General features: G+C 49.8%; 17 non-coding genes across 17 annotated transcripts; 11 read left to right on the forward strand and 6 right to left on the reverse strand.

Annotated features, from left to right (window-relative positions):
- Positions 1 to 2,963: 2,963 nt before the first annotated feature.
- Positions 2,964 to 3,036, reverse strand: Trnav-uac. The gene has a single exon. It is a non-coding gene; the product is annotated as a tRNA-Val (tRNA).
- A 235-nt stretch (positions 3,037 to 3,271) lies between these two features.
- On the forward strand, positions 3,272 to 3,343 carry Trnap-cgg. Its single transcript has one exon. It is a non-coding gene; the product is annotated as a tRNA-Pro (tRNA).
- A 1,641-nt stretch (positions 3,344 to 4,984) lies between these two features.
- Positions 4,985 to 5,056, forward strand: Trnap-ugg. The gene has a single exon. It is a non-coding gene; the product is annotated as a tRNA-Pro (tRNA).
- A 601-nt stretch (positions 5,057 to 5,657) lies between these two features.
- On the reverse strand, positions 5,658 to 5,730 carry Trnav-uac. Its single transcript has one exon. It is a non-coding gene; the product is annotated as a tRNA-Val (tRNA).
- A 235-nt stretch (positions 5,731 to 5,965) lies between these two features.
- Positions 5,966 to 6,037, forward strand: Trnap-cgg. Its single transcript has one exon. It is a non-coding gene; the product is annotated as a tRNA-Pro (tRNA).
- A 1,642-nt stretch (positions 6,038 to 7,679) lies between these two features.
- Positions 7,680 to 7,751, forward strand: Trnap-ugg. The gene has a single exon. It is a non-coding gene; the product is annotated as a tRNA-Pro (tRNA).
- A 601-nt stretch (positions 7,752 to 8,352) lies between these two features.
- Trnav-uac lies at positions 8,353 to 8,425 on the reverse strand. Its single transcript has one exon. It is a non-coding gene; the product is annotated as a tRNA-Val (tRNA).
- A 235-nt stretch (positions 8,426 to 8,660) lies between these two features.
- Trnap-cgg lies at positions 8,661 to 8,732 on the forward strand. Its single transcript has one exon. It is a non-coding gene; the product is annotated as a tRNA-Pro (tRNA).
- Positions 8,733 to 10,371: 1,639 nt separating this feature from the next.
- On the forward strand, positions 10,372 to 10,443 carry Trnap-ugg. The gene has a single exon. It is a non-coding gene; the product is annotated as a tRNA-Pro (tRNA).
- Positions 10,444 to 11,044: 601 nt separating this feature from the next.
- Trnav-uac lies at positions 11,045 to 11,117 on the reverse strand. The gene has a single exon. It is a non-coding gene; the product is annotated as a tRNA-Val (tRNA).
- Positions 11,118 to 11,352: 235 nt separating this feature from the next.
- On the forward strand, positions 11,353 to 11,424 carry Trnap-cgg. Its single transcript has one exon. It is a non-coding gene; the product is annotated as a tRNA-Pro (tRNA).
- Positions 11,425 to 13,063: 1,639 nt separating this feature from the next.
- On the forward strand, positions 13,064 to 13,135 carry Trnap-ugg. Its single transcript has one exon. It is a non-coding gene; the product is annotated as a tRNA-Pro (tRNA).
- Positions 13,136 to 13,736: 601 nt separating this feature from the next.
- On the reverse strand, positions 13,737 to 13,809 carry Trnav-uac. Its single transcript has one exon. It is a non-coding gene; the product is annotated as a tRNA-Val (tRNA).
- A 235-nt stretch (positions 13,810 to 14,044) lies between these two features.
- On the forward strand, positions 14,045 to 14,116 carry Trnap-cgg. The gene has a single exon. It is a non-coding gene; the product is annotated as a tRNA-Pro (tRNA).
- A 1,641-nt stretch (positions 14,117 to 15,757) lies between these two features.
- Positions 15,758 to 15,829, forward strand: Trnap-ugg. The gene has a single exon. It is a non-coding gene; the product is annotated as a tRNA-Pro (tRNA).
- Positions 15,830 to 16,430: 601 nt separating this feature from the next.
- Positions 16,431 to 16,503, reverse strand: Trnav-uac. The gene has a single exon. It is a non-coding gene; the product is annotated as a tRNA-Val (tRNA).
- Positions 16,504 to 16,738: 235 nt separating this feature from the next.
- On the forward strand, positions 16,739 to 16,810 carry Trnap-cgg. Its single transcript has one exon. It is a non-coding gene; the product is annotated as a tRNA-Pro (tRNA).
- The last annotated feature ends 803 nt before the right edge of the window (positions 16,811 to 17,613 follow it).

Genomic DNA, 17,613 nt, shown 5'->3' on the forward strand with positions numbered 1-17,613 from the left:
ATTCTGCCGATGATTCTGGTGAGTCTCTTTCGGATGATGTCTTTGGGGATCTAACTGCGACGATCGCGCCTGACGCGAACGGCGAATTTCTCCGGGAGTTCCAGGTAGATGATGTTTTCGATTTTATTGCTCGCTCTCCGTCCAGTAAATCGCCGGGTCCAGACGGCCTGCCTAAAGAATTTTATCTCCGTTTTTGGCCTCTTTTGGGTGGCATTTTTACGCAGATTTTAAATGAGATTGTCAGGGGGATGGATGTGCCTGCCGATTTTACAGTAGGGAAAATTGTTTTAATCCCGAAGTCCTCTGGTCGTTTATCTGCTGCCAATCTTCGTCCGCTCACATTGCTGAATTTTGACTATAAGACAGCTGCTAGAGCGCTCAATAGCCGGTTGTCTTCTCTGCTTCGGGGTGTGATTGGTGCCCATCAATGTTGTTTTCATGATAGATCTATTCTGACACCAGTAGCCGAATATCGGGATGTTGTCTCGGTTGCGGCGGTTACAAACGTACATTGTGCCTTTGCCTTCCTTGATTTTTATAAGGCTTTTGATCACGTCAGTCATGTGTTTTTAGATCGTGTTTTAGGTACAATAGGTTTTAACGCTTCATCACGTGGTGTTCTTGGCAATTTGTATAGGGGAATAACAGCTCGGGTGTCAGTCAATGGGCAGCTGACGCCGCCCATTGCTATCCGCCGCGGAGTGCCTCAGGGTAGTCCGCTCTCTATGTCTTTATTCGTATTGTCCCTGGAACCGCTGCTTCGGACTATTGCTCTCAAGCTTCAGGGTATGTCCCTCTCTGGTGGGAAGCTCTCTGTTAAGGCATATGCGGATGATGTCGTTGTTCTCCTCCGTCAACGTGATGATATCCCGTTGTTGAAAGGGGCGGTTGATGCATACTGTCGTGTCTCTGGAGCGCGTCTCAATCAGGGTAAATGTAAGTTCCTTGATATTCGAGGATTTCGCGATGCTGACGTCTCTTGGGCCACTTTTGTCGATCGCCATACGTCCTTGGGGATTATCATTGATCGGTGTCCTCTAAAAATGGCGGCTCTCAATTGGAAATCTGTCACCGAGAAGATACAGGGGGCTCTGATGGTCCATGAGCAGCGCTCTGCTACCATTTTGCAAAAAGTCAGAATTTTAGACACCTACGTTCTATGTAAAGCTTATTATGTTGCTCAGCTGTTCCCACTTCCCATGATGGTGGCGAAAAGGTTGCGCCAATTGTCTAGCAGGTTTATATGGAAGGGCCATCTATTCAAGTTACGTTACGAGGTAATGACGAAACCGCGTCTCTCCGGAGGCTTGGGCCTCTCTGACATTACTCGCAAGGCGTCTGCTTTGTACGTCCGCCGAACGACTCTAATTGTTACGCAAGAAGTGACTTCAATTACATCCAGGCTTTTTACTGTTGTGCGTCCGGCGAGCCTTGCTCCACCTGTCGATGTCGGACGCCTAAATTTTAAGTTGAAACACATTCGGGAATTTTACATTGCGGTGAGTTACCTCGGTGACGTCTTCTTGCGGCGACCGGTGCCAACGACCAAGGGCTTGATTGCCCGCTGGGAGGGGCTGGCCGGTCCCAATCCAATAGAACTGGCGTCTCCATCTGTGTCCTGGAGGAACGTCTGGAAGAACGTTAGTCTGCCGATCCACTCTATGGCCGTGGCGTCCACGTGGTATAGGGTAATAAATAATTTGGTTCCCACCAATGTACGACTGCACCGTATTGGTCTTTCTGACACGGACACCTGTACTCGGTGTGGTCTCCTGGATACCCTTGAACATCGATTCACCTGCTGTGGGCACCTTGCTAATTGGCGTTGGCTCAGGAAACAACTTGCTTTTGTCACTAGGTCTGCTGAAGCCGCTTATACTATTGACATCATCGTCCGGCCCGATTCTTCCTTTTTTCCGCGGACGAAGCTCCATACCGTCATGTGGTTGATTGGCCATTTCGTACATTTTGTCAACAGTTGTCATGAAGAGGATGGACACCTAGCGTTTCGGCAGTACATGCTTACTGCGTACTGGCAGCGCTTGCGATTGCCAGGCCTCCGAGATGATTTTGCCAATATGCTTAGACTGACATTTGAAAGAGAGGGTGTTGGCTAAGGTCACCTGTGTGAGCCATTTTCTTTTATAGTGTTTCTGGATTTGCCGCCTTTATATATGTTTCTTCTCTACACCAGGACTGAAGTTTTCGTGTTTTAATCTTTATTTCAGTCAGCAGTCTACATTATATAGTCATGTTTTAGGATTTTAATTTCAGTACTGTAAAAAAAAAAAAAAAAAAAAAAAAGGGGTATGATTCCTGCTTTGGGTGCAGGAGGTCCCGGGTTCAAATCCCGGACGAGCCCTGCCATTTTGACCGTGCTGAAGAGTAGGTGGAACTCAGCCCCGGTTGCAGCTCCTCAATGAAGAGTAGACGCCTGTTATAGCACGTGGATATAACAAGAATGCGGCACCAGTAAAGTACGTAGGTGGAATTCGGTAGAAAAGCAGACGGTAATTTTGCATGCAACGGAAAACAAGGTTGTCTTTGCGGGATATGTGCACCGTGAGTGGAGATTCAGCTTAATTGTGCGACAGTCTACCCTCATCTTACTAGCGACGGCAACAACCAAGGGGTGGCATGTAAGATTGAGCGTGGCTAAGAGTTTCTCATTATTAGTTAGCATCACACTTTGACAGAGCTGTGACAAGGCGAGTAGGGTGAGCTCAGGAAAGCCAGTAGCAAGCGCACTTGAAGTAGCCCTGAAGAACCGGATTATAAATTTTGCCAGCCATAATGGAGCTAGGGGCGTTCTCAGTTACCAAATACCGGTGCAATAAGAGAGCAACAGTATTTGACCGTAAAATGACGCCCTATCCGTCTAGCATACGACATTGCTTGTCTCTGCATACGCGGACGTGAGGTCATCTCGGAAATGAAATCCGAAATATAGATTAAAATTGTTGTGTTCCCGCCCGGGATCGAACCGGGGACCTTCTGCGTGTAAAGCAGACGTGATAACCGCTACACCACGGAAACGACGGTTCTTTTCATGTACCACCCGCAGACTCGTAATAGCAACAGTTTGTCTTCTGTGTTAGCAAGGGCATCGGCTACGAGCTCCCTCCGATTCGTGAAGTTCCTGTAGTAAAAGACGTCGATGGAAACAATCCAACCGCGACAGACAGGGAGAACGCTGGCTGAGCTGCAGCCCTACATGGTGAGACCATCAAAGGTGGCGTCATTCACATGCAGTGCGTTTTCGGAACGAATAGGCTCGTTGGTCTAGGGGTATGATTCCTGCTTCGGGTGCAGGAGGTCCCGGGTTCAAATCCCGGACGAGCCCTTGCGTTTTGTACAACGGTGCGGTAACAAATCGCATGGCGGCGGCTGTTTCGCGCATTTCCAGGCCTCCAAGTCAGCGCTAAAATCCGACAACCAGTTCTGAAACCGTTTCATGTTTCATTTGAGCCATGTGCACCCTGCTGATGGAACGTTTGAAGTTGATTTAAATGGTCACAGTAGAGATCGTAGCAAGTGTCTTGCTGAGTGCGACGAAAACGGGTTTCCGCCCGCAATCGAGCCGGGGACCTTCTGCGTGTTAGGCACGGCGCCTGGGCTCGGCGGCAGCTGCTGCTCTTTCCTTCCTTACGAGATACCGTCGATTCGCGCAGTCGTTATTGCAAAAGATGTCACCAAAGGCAATCGCTTCGTTAGCGGCACGGTGCCTGGGCTCGGCGGCAGCTCTACATGGAGGCACCAGCAGCCCAGCCAGGCCGCCGCCGGCACCGGTGCGCCACAGCCCAAGGAGTCGGCGGCCGCCCTGCAATGCCCCTGTCGTTGCATATTCCACCCGCCTCATATCCTCCCCATGTCTGACTCACTACCCCAAATGACACTGCAGTGGACGTGCTTATTACTATCGCTTTTGGAAGAACCAAGGCGCAGTATTCTAGTGTCGAACCGGTACTGCAAATTGGGATTAAGCAAAAATTTATTGTGTGGTCGAGCGACAGCTTCGGCTCGCTCTTCCTACATGATCGCTTCTTGTGCGGAATAATTCCTAGCTCGCCGATGGCTTCAGAGTTGGTCTTCTCGAAGTTTTGCTTTCGCACTGCATTCCGCAATCTTTTCGTTATGAGTTGTGTGCTTCGGTTTCCCGACTTTCTTGTGTTTAGTGCGTTTGGCTTCTCTTAACCCTTAGCCACCGCTTGCCGAAATTTCCACACTATCATCTGTCGATCTGCAGAGCTCGATGAAGGCATCGCGGCCGTTCCTGAGCTCGTGGAACGGTCGAATCTGTAGTTGTTTCCAGATCTCTCCCACACAACGGCCTCCCAGAAGCTTGGATTACAGAAGTACGCCACTACTCCCAGCCGGAGATTCACGATTGAAAGCAGAATGACATGAGCTACACGCAGCTCCGATTTTTTTTTTTTGTGTCTGACCTACTTTGAAAGACTTTGTAGTCGATTTACTTACTACTATCGCTGTTGGAAACCAGGTGATAACCGCACAGTATTCTAGAGACGATGAGGTAATGAAAATTTAGAATAAGTAAAACAGTATCAAAAGAAGTTGTGTGGTGGAGCAGCACATGCAATTCACGCTTCCTAGATATTCGTTACTGCATAGAATAATTCTTTTGTCTGCGGCGTCTTCAGTATCCGTCTTCTGGAAATTTTGCTTGCAGTATATTGTGCAATCTTTTCGTTACGAGTTGGTGCCTGGTTTCCCGATGTTCTTTTGTTTAGTGCATTCGCCTTCTCTTAACCCTGAGAAACCACATACCGAAACTGAGGCACTGCCGGCTGTTCATAAGCAGTGCTCGATGCAGTTATTTCGCTTTTTATTCGTTGCCTTTAATATTCTTCTCATCAGTGGTGAGTGCTGCCTGCAGAAAGCGTTTATCTTGCGAATTCACGTGAAAGTTTGTGTTCCCTGTGAGGCGCACTACTTGGGATTAACTTGACTGCTCCAGCCAGGTGGCTCGTTGGTCTAGGGGTATGATTCCTGCTTTGGGTGCAGGAGGTCCCGGGTTCAAATCCCGGACGAGCCCTGCCATTTTGACCGTGCTGAAGAGTAGGTGGAACTCAGCCCCGGTTGCAGCTCCTCAATGAAGAGTAGACGCCTGTTATAGCACGTGGATATAACAAGAATGCGGCACCAGTAAAGTACGTAGGTGGAATTCGGTAGAAAAGCAGACGGTAATTTTGCATGCAACGGAAAACAAGGTTGTCTTTGCGGGATATGTGCACCGTGAGTGGAGATTCAGCTTAATTGTGCGACAGTCTACCCTCATCTTACTAGCGACGGCAACAACCAAGGGGTGGCATGTAAGATTGAGCGTGGCTAAGAGTTTCTCATTATTAGTTAGCATCACACTTTGACAGAGCTGTGACAAGGCGAGTAGGGTGAGCTCAGGAAAGCCAGTAGCAAGCGCACTTGAAGTAGCCCTGAAGAACCGGATTATAAATTTTGCCAGCCATAATGGAGCTAGGGGCGTTCTCAGTTACCAAATACCGGTGCAATAAGAGAGCAACAGTATTTGACCGTAAAATGACGCCCTATCCGTCTAGCATACGACATTGCTTGTCTCTGCATACGCGGACGTGAGGTCATCTCGGAAATGAAATCCGAAATATAGATTAAAATTGTTGTGTTCCCGCCCGGGATCGAACCGGGGACCTTCTGCGTGTAAAGCAGACGTGATAACCGCTACACCACGGAAACGACGGTTCTTTTCATGTACCACCCGCAGACTCGTAATAGCAACAGTTTGTCTTCTGTGTTAGCAAGGGCATCGGCTACGAGCTCCCTCCGATTCGTGAAGTTCCTGTAGTAAAAGACGTCGATGGAAACAATCCAACCGCGACAGACAGGGAGAACGCTGGCTGAGCTGCAGCCCTACATGGTGAGACCATCAAAGGTGGCGTCATTCACATGCAGTGCGTTTTCGGAACGAATAGGCTCGTTGGTCTAGGGGTATGATTCCTGCTTCGGGTGCAGGAGGTCCCGGGTTCAAATCCCGGACGAGCCCTTGCGTTTTGTACAACGGTGCGGTAACAAATCGCATGGCGGCGGCTGTTTCGCGCATTTCCAGGCCTCCAAGTCAGCGCTAAAATCCGACAACCAGTTCTGAAACCGTTTCATGTTTCATTTGAGCCATGTGCACCCTGCTGATGGAACGTTTGAAGTTGATTTAAATGGTCACAGTAGAGATCGTAGCAAGTGTCTTGCTGAGTGCGACGAAAACGGGTTTCCGCCCGCAATCGAGCCGGGGACCTTCTGCGTGTTAGGCACGGCGCCTGGGCTCGGCGGCAGCTGCTGCTCTTTCCTTCCTTACGAGATACCGTCGATTCGCGCAGTCGTTATTGCAAAAGATGTCACCAAAGGCAATCGCTTCGTTAGCGGCACGGTGCCTGGGCTCGGCGGCAGCTCTACATGGAGGCACCAGCAGCCCAGCCAGGCCGCCGCCGGCACCGGTGCGCCACAGCCCAAGGAGTCGGCGGCCGCCCTGCAATGCCCCTGTCGTTGCATATTCCACCCGCCTCATATCCTCCCCATGTCTGACTCACTACCCCAAATGACACTGCAGTGGACGTGCTTATTACTATCGCTTTTGGAAGAACCAAGGCGCAGTATTCTAGTGTCGAACCGGTACTGCAAATTGGGATTAAGCAAAAATTTATTGTGTGGTCGAGCGACAGCTTCGGCTCGCTCTTCCTACATGATCGCTTCTTGTGCGGAATAATTCCTAGCTCGCCGATGGCTTCAGAGTTGGTCTTCTCGAAGTTTTGCTTTCGCACTGCATTCCGCAATCTTCTCGTTATGAGTTGTGTGCTTCGGTTTCCCGACTTTCTTGTGTTTAGTGCGTTTGGCTTCTCTTAACCCTTAGCCACCGCTTGCCGAAATTTCCACACTATCATCTGTCGATCTGCAGAGCTCGATGAAGGCATCGCGGCCGTTCCTGAGCTCGTGGAACGGTCGAATCTGTAGTTGTTTCCAGATCTCTCCCACACAACGGCCTCCCAGAAGCTTGGATTACAGAAGTACGCCACTACTCCCAGCCGGAGATTCACGATTGAAAGCAGAATGACATGAGCTACACGCAGCTCCGATTTTTTTTTTTTTGTGTCTGACCTACTTTGAAAGACTTTGTAGTCGATTTACTTACTACTATCGCTGTTGGAAACCAGGTGATAACCGCACAGTATTCTAGAGACGATGAGGTAATGAAAATTTAGAATAAGTAAAACAGTATCAAAAGAAGTTGTGTGGTGGAGCAGCACATGCAATTCACGCTTCCTAGATATTCGTTACTGCATAGAATAATTCTTTTGTCTGCGGCGTCTTCAGTATCCGTCTTCTGGAAATTTTGCTTGCAGTATATTGTGCAATCTTTTCGTTACGAGTTGGTGCCTGGTTTCCCGATGTTCTTTTGTTTAGTGCATTCGCCTTCTCTTAACCCTGAGAAACCACATACCGAAACTGAGGCACTGCCGGCTGTTCATAAGCAGTGCTCGATGCAGTTATTTCGCTTTTTATTCGTTGCCTTTAATATTCTTCTCATCAGTGGTGAGTGCTGCCTGCAGAAAGCGTTTATCTTGCGAATTCACGTGAAAGTTTGTGTTCCCTGTGAGGCGCACTACTTGGGATTAACTTGACTGCTCCAGCCAGGTGGCTCGTTGGTCTAGGGGTATGATTCCTGCTTTGGGTGCAGGAGGTCCCGGGTTCAAATCCCGGACGAGCCCTGCCATTTTGACCGTGCTGAAGAGTAGGTGGAACTCAGCCCCGGTTGCAGCTCCTCAATGAAGAGTAGACGCCTGTTATAGCACGTGGATATAACAAGAATGCGGCACCAGTAAAGTACGTAGGTGGAATTCGGTAGAAAAGCAGACGGTGATTTTGCATGCAACGGAAAACAAGGTTGTCTTTGCGGGATATGTGCACCGTGAGTGGAGATTCAGCTTAATTGTGCGACAGTCTACCCTCATCTTACTAGCGACGGCAACAACCAAGGGGTGGCATGTAAGATTGAGCGTGGCTAAGAGTTTCTCATTATTAGTTAGCATCACACTTTGACAGAGCTGTGACAAGGCGAGTAGGGTGAGCTCAGGAAAGCCAGTAGCAAGCGCACTTGAAGTAGCCCTGAAGAACCGGATTATAAATTTTGCCAGCCATAATGGAGCTAGGGGCGTTCTCAGTTACCAAATACCGGTGCAATAAGAGAGCAACAGTATTTGACCGTAAAATGACGCCCTATCCGTCTAGCATACGACATTGCTTGTCTCTGCATACGCGGACGTGAGGTCATCTCGGAAATGAAATCCGAAATATAGATTAAAATTGTTGTGTTCCCGCCCGGGATCGAACCGGGGACCTTCTGCGTGTAAAGCAGACGTGATAACCGCTACACCACGGAAACGACGGTTCTTTTCATGTACCACCCGGAGACTCGTAATAGCAACAGTTTGTCTTCTGTGTTAGCAAGGGCATCGGCTACGAGCTCCCTCCGATTCGTGAAGTTCCTGTAGTAAAAGACGTCGATGGAAACAATCCAACCGCGACAGACAGGGAGAACGCTGGCTGAGCTGCAGCCCTACATGGTGAGACCATCAAAGGTGGCGTCATTCACATGCAGTGCGTTTTCGGAACGAATAGGCTCGTTGGTCTAGGGGTATGATTCCTGCTTCGGGTGCAGGAGGTCCCGGGTTCAAATCCCGGACGAGCCCTTGCGTTTTGTACAACGGTGCGGTAACAAATCGCATGGCGGCGGCTGTTTCGCGCATTTCCAGGCCTCCAAGTCAGCGCTAAAATCCGACAACCAGTTCTGAAACCGTTTCATGTTTCATTTGAGCCATGTGCACCCTGCTGATGGAACGTTTGAAGTTGATTTAAATGGTCACAGTAGAGATCGTAGCAAGTGTCTTGCTGAGTGCGACGAAAACGGGTTTCCGCCCGCAATCGAGCCGGGGACCTTCTGCGTGTTAGGCACGGCGCCTGGGCTCGGCGGCAGCTGCTGCTCTTTCCTTCCTTACGAGATACCGTCGATTCGCGCAGTCGTTATTGCAAAAGATGTCACCAAAGGCAATCGCTTCGTTAGCGGCACGGTGCCTGGGCTCGGCGGCAGCTCTACATGGAGGCACCAGCAGCCCAGCCAGGCCGCCGCCGGCACCGGTGCGCCACAGCCCAAGGAGTCGGCGGCCGCCCTGCAATGCCCCTGTCGTTGCATATTCCACCCGCCTCATATCCTCCCCATGTCTGACTCACTACCCCAAATGACACTGCAGTGGACGTGCTTATTACTATCGCTTTTGGAAGAACCAAGGCGCAGTATTCTAGTGTCGAACCGGTACTGCAAATTGGGATTAAGCAAAAATTTATTGTGTGGTCGAGCGACAGCTTCGGCTCGCTCTTCCTACATGATCGCTTCTTGTGCGGAATAATTCCTAGCTCGCCGATGGCTTCAGAGTTGGTCTTCTCGAAGTTTTGCTTTCGCACTGCATTCCGCAATCTTTTCGTTATGAGTTGTGTGCTTCGGTTTCCCGACTTTCTTGTGTTTAGTGCGTTTGGCTTCTCTTAACCCTTAGCCACCGCTTGCCGAAATTTCCACACTATCATCTGTCGATCTGCAGAGCTCGATGAAGGCATCGCGGCCGTTCCTGAGCTCGTGGAACGGTCGAATCTGTAGTTGTTTCCAGATCTCTCCCACACAACGGCCTCCCAGAAGCTTGGATTACAGAAGTACGCCACTACTCCCAGCCGGAGATTCACGATTGAAAGCAGAATGACATGAGCTACACGCAGCTCCGATTTTTTTTTTGTGTCTGACCTACTTTGAAAGACTTTGTAGTCGATTTACTTACTACTATCGCTGTTGGAAACCAGGTGATAACCGCACAGTATTCTAGAGACGATGAGGTAATGAAAATTTAGAATAAGTAAAACAGTATCAAAAGAAGTTGTGTGGTGGAGCAGCACATGCAATTCACGCTTCCTAGATATTCGTTACTGCATAGAATAATTCTTTTGTCTGCGGCGTCTTCAGTATCCGTCTTCTGGAAATTTTGCTTGCAGTATATTGTGCAATCTTTTCGTTACGAGTTGGTGCCTGGTTTCCCGATGTTCTTTTGTTTAGTGCATTCGCCTTCTCTTAACCCTGAGAAACCACATACCGAAACTGAGGCACTGCCGGCTGTTCATAAGCAGTGCTCGATGCAGTTATTTCGCTTTTTATTCGTTGCCTTTAATATTCTTCTCATCAGTGGTGAGTGCTGCCTGCAGAAAGCGTTTATCTTGCGAATTCACGTGAAAGTTTGTGTTCCCTGTGAGGCGCACTACTTGGGATTAACTTGACTGCTCCAGCCAGGTGGCTCGTTGGTCTAGGGGTATGATTCCTGCTTTGGGTGCAGGAGGTCCCGGGTTCAAATCCCGGACGAGCCCTGCCATTTTGACCGTGCTGAAGAGTAGGTGGAACTCAGCCCCGGTTGCAGCTCCTTAATGAAGAGTAGACGCCTGTTATAGCACGTGGATATAACAAGAATGCGGCACCAGTAAAGTACGTAGGTGGAATTCGGTAGAAAAGCAGACGGTGATTTTGCATGCAACGGAAAACAAGGTTGTCTTTGCGGGATATGTGCACCGTGAGTGGAGATTCAGCTTAATTGTGCGACAGTCTACCCTCATCTTACTAGCGACGGCAACAACCAAGGGGTGGCATGTAAGATTGAGCGTGGCTAAGAGTTTCTCATTATTAGTTAGCATCACACTTTGACAGAGCTGTGACAAGGCGAGTAGGGTGAGCTCAGGAAAGCCAGTAGCAAGCGCACTTGAAGTAGCCCTGAAGAACCGGATTATAAATTTTGCCAGCCATAATGGAGCTAGGGGCGTTCTCAGTTACCAAATACCGGTGCAATAAGAGAGCAACAGTATTTGACCGTAAAATGACGCCCTATCCGTCTAGCATACGACATTGCTTGTCTCTGCATACGCGGACGTGAGGTCATCTCGGAAATGAAATCCGAAATATAGATTAAAATTGTTGTGTTCCCGCCCGGGATCGAACCGGGGACCTTCTGCGTGTAAAGCAGACGTGATAACCGCTACACCACGGAAACGACGGTTCTTTTCATGTACCACCCGCAGACTCGTAATAGCAACAGTTTGTCTTCTGTGTTAGCAAGGGCATCGGCTACGAGCTCCCTCCGATTCGTGAAGTTCCTGTAGTAAAAGACGTCGATGGAAACAATCCAACCGCGACAGACAGGGAGAACGCTGGCTGAGCTGCAGCCCTACATGGTGAGACCATCAAAGGTGGCGTCATTCACATGCAGTGCGTTTTCGGAACGAATAGGCTCGTTGGTCTAGGGGTATGATTCCTGCTTCGGGTGCAGGAGGTCCCGGGTTCAAATCCCGGACGAGCCCTTGCGTTTTGTACAACGGTGCGGTAACAAATCGCATGGCGGCGGCTGTTTCGCGCATTTCCAGGCCTCCAAGTCAGCGCTAAAATCCGACAACCAGTTCTGAAACCGTTTCATGTTTCATTTGAGCCATGTGCACCCTGCTGATGGAACGTTTGAAGTTGATTTAAATGGTCACAGTAGAGATCGTAGCAAGTGTCTTGCTGAGTGCGACGAAAACGGGTTTCCGCCCGCAATCGAGCCGGGGACCTTCTGCGTGTTAGGCACGGCGCCTGGGCTCGGCGGCAGCTGCTGCTCTTTCCTTCCTTACGAGATACCGTCGATTCGCGCAGTCGTTATTGCAAAAGATGTCACCAAAGGCAATCGCTTCGTTAGCGGCACGGTGCCTGGGCTCGGCGGCAGCTCTACATGGAGGCACCAGCAGCCCAGCCAGGCCGCCGCCGGCACCGGTGCGCCACAGCCCAAGGAGTCGGCGGCCGCCCTGCAATGCCCCTGTCGTTGCATATTCCACCCGCCTCATATCCTCCCCATGTCTGACTCACTACCCCAAATGACACTGCAGTGGACGTGCTTATTACTATCGCTTTTGGAAGAACCAAGGCGCAGTATTCTAGTGTCGAACCGGTACTGCAAATTGGGATTAAGCAAAAATTTATTGTGTGGTCGAGCGACAGCTTCGGCTCGCTCTTCCTACATGATCGCTTCTTGTGCGGAATAATTCCTAGCTCGCCGATGGCTTCAGAGTTGGTCTTCTCGAAGTTTTGCTTTCGCACTGCATTCCGCAATCTTTTCGTTATGAGTTGTGTGCTTCGGTTTCCCGACTTTCTTGTGTTTAGTGCGTTTGGCTTCTCTTAACCCTTAGCCACCGCTTGCCGAAATTTCCACACTATCATCTGTCGATCTGCAGAGCTCGATGAAGGCATCGCGGCCGTTCCTGAGCTCGTGGAACGGTCGAATCTGTAGTTGTTTCCAGATCTCTCCCACACAACGGCCTCCCAGAAGCTTGGATTACAGAAGTACGCCACTACTCCCAGCCGGAGATTCACGATTGAAAGCAGAATGACATGAGCTACACGCAGCTCCGATTTTTTTTTTGTGTCTGACCTACTTTGAAAGACTTTGTAGTCGATTTACTTACTACTATCGCTGTTGGAAACCAGGTGATAACCGCACAGTATTCTAGAGACGATGAGGTAATGAAAATTTAGAATAAGTAAAACAGTATCAAAAGAAGTTGTGTGGTGGAGCAGCACATGCAATTCACGCTTCCTAGATATTCGTTACTGCATAGAATAATTCTTTTGTCTGCGGCGTCTTCAGTATCCGTCTTCTGGAAATTTTGCTTGCAGTATATTGTGCAATCTTTTCGTTACGAGTTGGTGCCTGGTTTCCCGATGTTCTTTTGTTTAGTGCATTCGCCTTCTCTTAACCCTGAGAAACCACATACCGAAACTGAGGCACTGCCGGCTGTTCATAAGCAGTGCTCGATGCAGTTATTTCGCTTTTTATTCGTTGCCTTTAATATTCTTCTCATCAGTGGTGAGTGCTGCCTGCAGAAAGCGTTTATCTTGCGAATTCACGTGAAAGTTTGTGTTCCCTGTGAGGCGCACTACTTGGGATTAACTTGACTGCTCCAGCCAGGTGGCTCGTTGGTCTAGGGGTATGATTCCTGCTTTGGGTGCAGGAGGTCCCGGGTTCAAATCCCGGACGAGCCCTGCCATTCTGACCGTGCTGAAGAGTAGGTGGAACTCAGCCCCGGTTGCAGCTCCTCAATGAAGAGTAGACGCCTGTTATAGCACGTGGATATAACAAGAATGCGGCACCAGTAAAGTACGTAGGTGGAATTCGGTAGAAAAGCAGACGGTAATTTTGCATGCAACGGAAAACAAGGTTGTCTTTGCGGGATATGTGCACCGTGAGTGGAGATTCAGCTTAATTGTGCGACAGTCTACCCTCATCTTACTAGCGACGGCAACAACCAAGGGGTGGCATGTAAGATTGAGCGTGGCTAAGAGTTTCTCATTATTAGTTAGCATCACACTTTGACAGAGCTGTGACAAGGCGAGTAGGGTGAGCTCAGGAAAGCCAGTAGCAAGCGCACTTGAAGTAGCCCTGAAGAACCGGATTATAAATTTTGCCAGCCATAATGGAGCTAGGGGCGTTCTCAGTTACCAAATACCGGTGCAATAAGAGAGCAACAGTATTTGACCGTAAAATGACGCCCTATCCGTCTAGCATACGACATTGCTTGTCTCTGCATACGCGGACGTGAGGTCATCTCGGAAATGAAATCCGAAATATAGATTAAAATTGTTGTGTTCCCGCCCGGGATCGAACCGGGGACCTTCTGCGTGTAAAGCAGACGTGATAACCGCTACACCACGGAAACGACGGTTCTTTTCATGTACCACCCGCAGACTCGTAATAGCAACAGTTTGTCTTCTGTGTTAGCAAGGGCATCGGCTACGAGCTCCCTCCGATTCGTGAAGTTCCTGTAGTAAAAGACGTCGATGGAAACAATCCAACCGCGACAGACAGGGAGAACGCTGGCTGAGCTGCAGCCCTACATGGTGAGACCATCAAAGGTGGCGTCATTCACATGCAGTGCGTTTTCGGAACGAATAGGCTCGTTGGTCTAGGGGTATGATTCCTGCTTCGGGTGCAGGAGGTCCCGGGTTCAAATCCCGGACGAGCCCTTGCGTTTTGTACAACGGTGCGGTAACAAATCGCATGGCGGCGGCTGTTTCGCGCATTTCCAGGCCTCCAAGTCAGCGCTAAAATCCGACAACCAGTTCTGAAACCGTTTCATGTTTCATTTGAGCCATGTGCACCCTGCTGATGGAACGTTTGAAGTTGATTTAAATGGTCACAGTAGAGATCGTAGCAAGTGTCTTGCTGAGTGCGACGAAAACGGGTTTCCGCCCGCAATCGAGCCGGGGACCTTCTGCGTGTTAGGCACGGCGCCTGGGCTCGGCGGCAGCTGCTGCTCTTTCCTTCCTTACGAGATACCGTCGATTCGCGCAGTCGTTATTGCAAAAGATGTCACCAAAGGCAATCGCTTCGTTAGCGGCACGGTGCCTGGGCTCGGCGGCAGCTCTACATGGAGGCACCAGCAGCCCAGCCAGGCCGCCGCCGGCACCGGTGCGCCACAGCCCAAGGAGTCGGCGGCCGCCCTGCAATGCCCCTGTCGTTGCATATTCCACCCGCCTCATATCCTCCCCATGTCTGACTCACTACCCCAAATGACACTGCAGTGGACGTGCTTATTACTATCGCTTTTGGAAGAACCAAGGCGCAGTATTCTAGTGTCGAACCGGTACTGCAAATTGGGATTAAGCAAAAATTTATTGTGTGGTCGAGCGACAGCTTCGGCTCGCTCTTCCTACATGATCGCTTCTTGTGCGGAATAATTCCTAGCTCGCCGATGGCTTCAGAGTTGGTCTTCTCGAAGTTTTGCTTTCGCACTGCATTCCGCAATCTTTTCGTTATGAGTTGTGTGCTTCGGTTTCCCGACTTTCTTGTGTTTAGTGCGTTTGGCTTCTCTTAACCCTTAGCCACCGCTTGCCGAAATTTCCACACTATCATCTGTCGATCTGCAGAGCTCGATGAAGGCATCGCGGCCGTTCCTGAGCTCGTGGAACGGTCGAATCTGTAGTTGTTTCCAGATCTCTCCCACACAACGGCCTCCCAGAAGCTTGGATTACAGAAGTACGCCACTACTCCCAGCCGGAGATTCACGATTGAAAGCAGAATGACATGAGCTACACGCAGCTCCGATTTTTTTTTTTTGTGTCTGACCTACTTTGAAAGACTTTGTAGTCGATTTACTTACTACTATCGCTGTTGGAAACCAGGTGATAACCGCACAGTATTCTAGAGACGATGAGGTAATGAAAATTTAGAATAAGTAAAACAGTATCAAAAGAAGTTGTGTGGTGGAGCAGCACATGCAATTCACGCTTCCTAGATATTCGTTACTGCATAGAATAATTCTTTTGTCTGCGGCGTCTTCAGTATCCGTCTTCTGGAAATTTTGCTTGCAGTATATTGTGCAATCTTTTCGTTACGAGTTGGTGCCTGGTTTCCCGATGTTCTTTTGTTTAGTGCATTCGCCTTCTCTTAACCCTGAGAAACCACATACCGAAACTGAGGCACTGCCGGCTGTTCATAAGCAGTGCTCGATGCAGTTATTTCGCTTTTTATTCGTTGCCTTTAATATTCTTCTCATCAGTGGTGAGTGCTGCCTGCAGAAAGCGTTTATCTTGCGAATTCACGTGAAAGTTTGTGTTCCCTGTGAGGCGCACTACTTGGGATTAACTTGACTGCTCCAGCCAGGTGGCTCGTTGGTCTAGGGGTATGATTCCTGCTTTGGGTGCAGGAGGTCCCGGGTTCAAATCCCGGACGAGCCCTGCCATTCTGACCGTGCTGAAGAGTAGGTGGAACTCAGCCCCGGTTGCAGCTCCTCAATGAAGAGTAGACGCCTGTTATAGCACGTGGATATAACAAGAATGCGGCACCAGTAAAGTACGTAGGTGGAATTCGGTAGAAAAGCAGACGGTAATTTTGCATGCAACGGAAAACAAGGTTGTCTTTGCGGGATATGTGCACCGTGAGTGGAGATTCAGCTTAATTGTGCGACAGTCTACCCTCATCTTACTAGCGACGGCAACAACCAAGGGGTGGCATGTAAGATTGAGCGTGGCTAAGAGTTTCTCATTATTAGTTAGCATCACACTTTGACAGAGCTGTGACAAGGCGAGTAGGGTGAGCTCAGGAAAGCCAGTAGCAAGCGCACTTGAAGTAGCCCAGAAGAACCGGATTATAAATTTTGCCAGCCATAATGGAGCTAGGGGCGTTCTCAGTTACCAAATACCGGTGCAATAAGAGAGCAACAGTATTTGACCGTAAAATGACGCCCTATCCGTCTAGCATACGACATTGCTTGTCTCTGCATACGCGGACGTGAGGTCATCTCGGAAATGAAATCCGAAATATAGATTAAAATTGTTGTGTTCCCGCCCGGGATCGAACCGGGGACCTTCTGCGTGTAAAGCAGACGTGATAACCGCTACACCACGGAAACGACGGTTCTTTTCATGTACCACCCGCAGACTCGTAATAGCAACAGTTTGTCTTCTGTGTTAGCAAGGGCATCGGCTACGAGCTCCCTCCGATTCGTGAAGTTCCTGTAGTAAAAGACGTCGATGGAAACAATCCAACCGCGACAGACAGGGAGAACGCTGGCTGAGCTGCAGCCCTACATGGTGAGACCATCAAAGGTGGCGTCATTCACATGCAGTGCGTTTTCGGAACGAATAGGCTCGTTGGTCTAGGGGTATGATTCCTGCTTCGGGTGCAGGAGGTCCCGGGTTCGAATCCCGGACGAGCCCTTGCGTTTTGTACAACGGTGCGGTAACAAATCGCATGGCGGCGGCTGTTTCGCGCATTTCCAGGCCTCCAAGTCAGCGCTAAAATCCGACAACCAGTTCTGAAACCGTTTCATGTTTCATTTGAGCCATGTGCACCCTGCTGATGGAACGTTTGAAGTTGATTTAAATGGTCACAGTAGAGATCGTAGCAAGTGTCTTGCTGAGTGCGACGAAAACGGGTTTCCGCCCGCAATCGAGCCGGGGACCTTCTGCGTGTTAGGCACGGCGCCTGGGCTCGGCGGCAGCTGCTGCTCTTTCCTTCCTTACGAGATACCGTCGATTCGCGCAGTCGTTATTGCAAAAGATGTCACCAAAGGCAATCGCTTCGTTAGCGGCACGGTGCCTGGGCTCGGCGGCAGCTCTACATGGAGGCACCAGCAGCCCAGCCAGGCCGCCGTCGGCACCGGTGCGCCACAGCCCAAGGAGTCGGCGGCCGCCCTGCAATGCCCCTGTCGTTGCATATTCCACCCGCCTCATATCCTCCCCATGTCTGACTCACTACCCCAAATGACACTGCAGTGGACGTGCTTATTACTATCGCTTTTGGAAGAACCAAGGCGCAGTATTCTAGTGTCGAACCGGTACTGCAAATTGGGATTAAGCAAAAATTTATTGTGTGGTCGAGCGACAGCTTCGGCTCGCTCTTCCTACATGATCGCTTCTTGTGCGGAATAATTCCTAGCTCGCCGATGGCTTCAGAGTTGGTCTTCTCGAAGTTTTGCTTTCGCACTGCATTCCGCAATCTTTTCGTTATGAGTTGTGTG

The sequence above is a fragment of the Schistocerca piceifrons genome, unplaced genomic scaffold, assembly GCF_021461385.2.
Source record: "Schistocerca piceifrons isolate TAMUIC-IGC-003096 unplaced genomic scaffold, iqSchPice1.1 HiC_scaffold_527, whole genome shotgun sequence".
Classification (NCBI taxonomy): domain Eukaryota; kingdom Metazoa; phylum Arthropoda; class Insecta; order Orthoptera; family Acrididae; genus Schistocerca; species Schistocerca piceifrons.